Below are 5,534 nucleotides of genomic sequence, written 5' to 3' on the forward strand. Positions count from 1 at the left end.
CTACTCTTCTACAACCCATCCATCACGTAAAGTAGCAAACTTTACGTGAATCCAAAGAGATCTAAGTATAAAACACTCTAGGGCTAGGGTTTGGGACAAAGGAACTTCACCAACAACTCTTGGGCATAGAATTTATGACTCCTTGGGTCATTACAAGCCTAGATATGAGGTAGCAACCTCAGATCTTACACCAAACTCGAGATGGACCTCATTTATGCTCCAAAAACCCCACAATTGATAGATCTAGATGTACAAAAGCTCAAGAACAGATCTATTACCTCCAATGCAAGCTCCCACTGAAGTAGACCTCGGATCTATGTCCCTTCCTTGCTGCAACCCTTTTGATCTTCAAGATTTCCTTCCTAATCCACTTATCCAAGCTCCAAAATGTGCTCCAATCTCTCACTCACGTCTATTAGGGCTTCTGAAACTCAAGGGAGGGTAAAGAGGCTGGGGAGAGGGTATTATGTTCTTTATATAGGGCTCAACCCCCGGGATTTGGGTTTTCTCCATACAACACCAACTCGCCGAATCCACCCATGCTACTCGTCGAGTTGGTCACTTAACACGTGACCCGTAACACGACTCGAATCGTTGAGTCTATCCATCGACTCGCCGAGTCGACCTTCTTATTTACACTTTTAGCCCTTCAACTTTACTTCTGAATTTCCGGGATGTTACAATACTAATCTATAACTCTCAGTTAATAAAATAATTTATAACCACCAAGCTCCGTTTACACTATAAATTGATTTGTTCATAATTTAAGCAAACAATAGTCCATGAGTGTCATGAACCATACACATCATGGTAATACTAAATTTAAAAAAAAATCAAGAGTTCTTCATAAAAACCATTTAAGGTCGACGAAACTCAATCCACGAGAGATAGATTTGTAAATTACAATGAAAAATTATAGTGCCTTTTGTTATAGCTTTCTTCATCTGAATAATCTTTATACGAACAAAGAATACCATACAATGCCAAACTTATCTATTCTCACAAAGATTATCACTTTCACAAAGTCTAATAGTCAGAAAATTGAAATTTAAGAATATGTTTTACCTAAATGGATGGTGGCTGACAGTAGTGGGATATCGGAGACGGAGCTCGTTACAGTATCTGACCGTGGTAGATGGGATATGAAGAAATCGGAGACGATGGTGGCGACAAGGTTGTCCAACACGTCTTTCCAACAAGGTGGAGATTTAATCGTTGGCGGCGGCGGAAATCGGAGACGGTGACTGTGGCAGTCGGATATCAGAGATGGAGCTCAATCGTTGGCGGTGGCGACGTAAAGGCATTCCAACAAAGTGAAGGTTCAATCAATCGGAGGTTGGAAGTTGGACCGGTGGTAGATGTATATGTGACGGCGATGGAAGAGGAGGAAGAAGGAGAAAGAGGGGGCGACGTGCGAGAGATGAGGAAGCTAATAAAAAGGGGGGAGTAACCTAAAAAATTTCAGTGAAGCAGGATCTTTAATTTTTTTCAATCGGTTGGTATTCCGTAGGAGTTTTCCTACGGATTTCTTACTCAATTAATAAAATACTTTTTATTTTATTTATTTCCTTCATGGAAAATTAAATCAGATTAAAAAAATATAACTCTAATTAACAAAAGCATCATCATTTAACTTCTTTTCCTTTTCATTTTATGTATTCTAACTATATTATTATTATTATTATATATATATATTAAAATTATGGTATCTTAGCTACAGTAAAAATGGCTAAATTTGGCATAACTGGTCCTTCTTTTATATTGATTTTGTTATATTAGGCATATATTGTTTTATGGGCAGTTTATACAAAATTTTCCGTTCTTCGTGGACGCGTATTCACACGTGTTCCTCGCATACTCTCTTCACCGCTTTTCCGCCCAATCACTCTTCGATTGTTGTCATTGTATTCTACTTTTTATGCTACCAGTTGGTTTAACTCTCCACCGATCTGTATTCGTCTTCCAGTTCCTTCCACCGTTTCAATTTCTCTCTCCTAAGCTGAGTCTCCCTTACACTTACAGTTTCTCACCGTCTCCACAACGCCACCGTTCCACGGCTACCTACTCCTTTATTACACTAACTGACGGCTTCCTTCGTTCTTTAACGAACCCAAACGCCTTGCTTCACCGGATACAAGCCGTGGCGAGGTAGTGAAGCGGAGGAGAGGGAGGCCGAATAAAGATGTATGTAACCACTACTCTCTCTGGATAAAGAGTTCGTCGTGCCTTCTCCATCTTCGGTACTGTTTAAACTCGGTTGGCTTTACCCCTGCACTGTTTGCACCGACTATCTGAGCCAATAATATTAAAATTGTTGCCGATCAAGCTCATTGTTTCATACAAGACCTCATCGTTTCTGTCTCAAAAATCATTCGTCACTGCCAAGTATATGTGCCGCTCCTGTGCTTTTCCGGTCATTCAACTATGATTCCACCGCTCCCGCTATTCATTTGGAACATCGGTTGCACTGCAAAACCTTTGATTGTCGGGTGGAGAACGGAGTGATTTGGCGGTGATGGAGATGGACGTATGTGAAGGTAAAAGTCGCTGATTAGTAAGTCAAAAAGAGGAGAGTCGTGGTGGTGTTCGTCGCTGCGTCATCTGAACTACACTTCAACCCCAATTTGGTAATTTTCTTTGTTTATCATTTCTATTGGGTTATGTTTGCGTTTCTTTTTTACTTCTATGTTAACCCAGAAATTTCATCTACTTTATCTCTCAAGTTATTGATTGTCTGTAGCTTTTACAGTTTGTTCAACTTGGTTTATACCAATTTAGGCTTTTGGTTATTCAGGAGTGGTTCAATGTGGATATAGTTCCTAATTTGGAAGTTCAGTTGTGCTTCTTTATGAGTTCTAATTATTCAAAATGTGAATATTAATCAAATTTAAAGCTTAACATGTGATAATTAAGGAAGTTTGATGTTTTAAATTTGTAAGGTGAGGACGAAATTGGGATAAACGCAATAAAGTATGCCTTGAGAGCTCATAGAAAGCGTCATCTTGAGGAGGATGGAGCTTATCCCCTGCTTTTACAACTATTTCAAAACCTATTGATTTTCAGGTTCCCTTTACCTATATTCCAAAATCCAAGAATAAGCATGCACCGTAGCTTTATTTTGTTTTTCTAATTGGAGCTTAGCCTATATTTTTTTTTAACAACAAAACTTGTATTAACCAACAAATCCAACATAGTTATATATTTATAAACTAAAATAACAACCTGCTGCAATTTAGGATATACACAACGAAGGTATTTTTTTTTTTCTTTTAAACATCCTTTTATAATATTTATAATTTAAAAGGTAAGTATGTTGTTTGTTGTATTGTTTAGGAACGATATGATCTAGATGTATAGTATAATGGATGATCTTCAAAGGGTTGTTGATGATGGTGTAAAACTGTAAATACTTAAAAAGTAATCTTCCATCTTTTTTCTTTTTTCATTAACAAATAGAACAAGTATAGTATATATAGAGTTCATTAACTCAAAAACAAATTAAGTGTTGTCCGTTTAAATAAATGATGATTAAAACTTATTTGGTAAAATTTTAGGACCTAATGTGAGGATTGTTTTCTCTTTTAAGTTGTTAAATAAAAAAGAATTGTGCCTGGAGCTGCAACCACTAAAATTGAATTAGTAAGAAAATTGAAGGATTTTTCTTTCTCCAAGACAGGGTGGGTAATTTGTGTATTTTTTTTGTTCGACTAAGTTTGTTTTGTTTTTTCAGTTGCTTGATTTTAAATGCTCTTCATTATAAGTCGAAATGAGTTTCAATTTGTAGGATTATTATCACAAAAATTTGAAGAAACTTAAAATGGATGCCAACTATTTGATAAAATGTGTATTTGTTTTCTACCTTTATTCACTTGTCAAAAGTAGATTATATATTGGTTTTCTTTTTGTTAATTTTATTAGCATACTGCAGATGGAGCTGAGGGTGCGCCTTTACTTAATGATCATCTGTTATTTGGGGATTGATATAGAAATTGGTGAGTTTATCCAAGTTCTCTTTGATGAATCTGCATGCAGTAATAAAGGGAATTGGAAGGTTAATGACATGCTGTCAGTTGCAATGGAAGAAGTAACAGTGGAACACTGTAAAAAGAATGAGGTAGAAGATGACCCCCCCTGTTTGTGTGTATATTATATACAGTTTTACTATCTAGATTATTGTTCATCAAAACTAGAATGGATAAAAGTATGTACCTTTGGCAATCATGTACCACATTTTCTTCTCATTTATAAGTGGGCCAACCCAAGAGACTACATCTTTGAGGAAATAATTGAAACTGTAGCAAGAAAAAAGAATCGCTTATCACTATCAATATGAATCCATTTACACCATGTTTGCATTTTCTGCAGCATAGAGGTACGTTTATAATTTAGATGCTTGATTTGTTGGTCTTGATCTAGAATATCTTTTTTTGTACCGGTTCGACTTTAATGAATTTGGTTTATGATTTTGTAATGTTTTCATTCAATGATTATTCTTTTTTAAGACATTCAACTGAAATTTGTTATCTATTTCCAAAGAGAAGAATGGTACTGATATTGTATTGCGTTGTCCGATTTTGACAAAATTGCAGCTGTACATATTTTGGTTATTAGTGATTGTTATTAGTCAATCTCCAAATCTGACCTTCTAATCTTTAAGAACAAGAAATATACCTATTACTCAACATGGGTCTTCTTTAGGTGTAAGTATTGAAACCTGTCTAACCCCCGCGTAGCGGGGGACACCACCCTAGTTATTATTATTATTATTATTATTATTATTATTATTATTATTAGGTCAACTTGTAAACACTTTTAATTTATATGTTTCAAAATTTTAAACGAATGCATTATAATTAAATATGATTCAAAAATATCTATATCATGTTTTTTAAGATACTTAATATAATGTACAAATATTATATATTTTTTATTAGATTATAAATTTCACCTTTTTATTCATTAAACCCATCGATATAGTATTTACTAAAATTTAAATTTATTAAACTTTAATATTTACTATAAAAAATGAAATTGAAAAAACAATATTTTCCTTTAAAAATTAGAAAATAAAAAGAAAACCGTAGGTACTCCGTAGGTAAATACCTACGGATTACCTACGAATAAAGGTTATTCGTAGGTATTTACCTACGGATTTTTTTTTATTTTCTATTTTTTAAGGGTCTAATATCGTTTTTTTCGTTTCATTTTTTTTCACAACATCATTATACTTTGATTGCATTGTTTTCACAAAGTTATATATCATATAAATGTATGTGAGAAGAATGTGCATAATTAGAACTCAACACTATATATGATGCAAAAAGCTATTTATGTTTGTTTTTGAGCAACAATTAACATCATTAAACAAATACGTGATATACTGAACATAATACATACATATTGTTTGTATGTAAATATGTTTATTTATTTGTATTTGTGTATAGAAAAAATAACTTTCATTTATACTATATAAAAATAGAATAATAAAGTTGTAAATCAGTAATGGGTTCTAACGATGCATACATCTATATGTA

The 5,534-nt window shown here is 33.9% G+C and overlaps 1 long non-coding RNA gene across 1 annotated transcript; it reads left to right on the forward strand.

The window, feature by feature from the left end:
* Positions 1–1,815: 1,815 nt before the first annotated feature.
* On the forward strand, positions 1,816–4,583 carry LOC145102291 (uncharacterized). The gene is made up of 3 exons (XR_013706106.1): positions 1,816–2,627; positions 2,940–3,063; positions 3,929–4,583. It is a non-coding gene; the product is annotated as an uncharacterized LOC145102291 (long non-coding RNA).
* Positions 4,584–5,534: the final 951 nt, after the last annotated feature.

Source organism: Lactuca serriola, chromosome 1 (assembly GCF_051521515.1).
Source record: "Lactuca serriola cultivar US96UC23 chromosome 1, Lser_US96UC23_V15, whole genome shotgun sequence".
Lineage (NCBI taxonomy): Eukaryota > Viridiplantae > Streptophyta > Magnoliopsida > Asterales > Asteraceae > Lactuca > Lactuca serriola.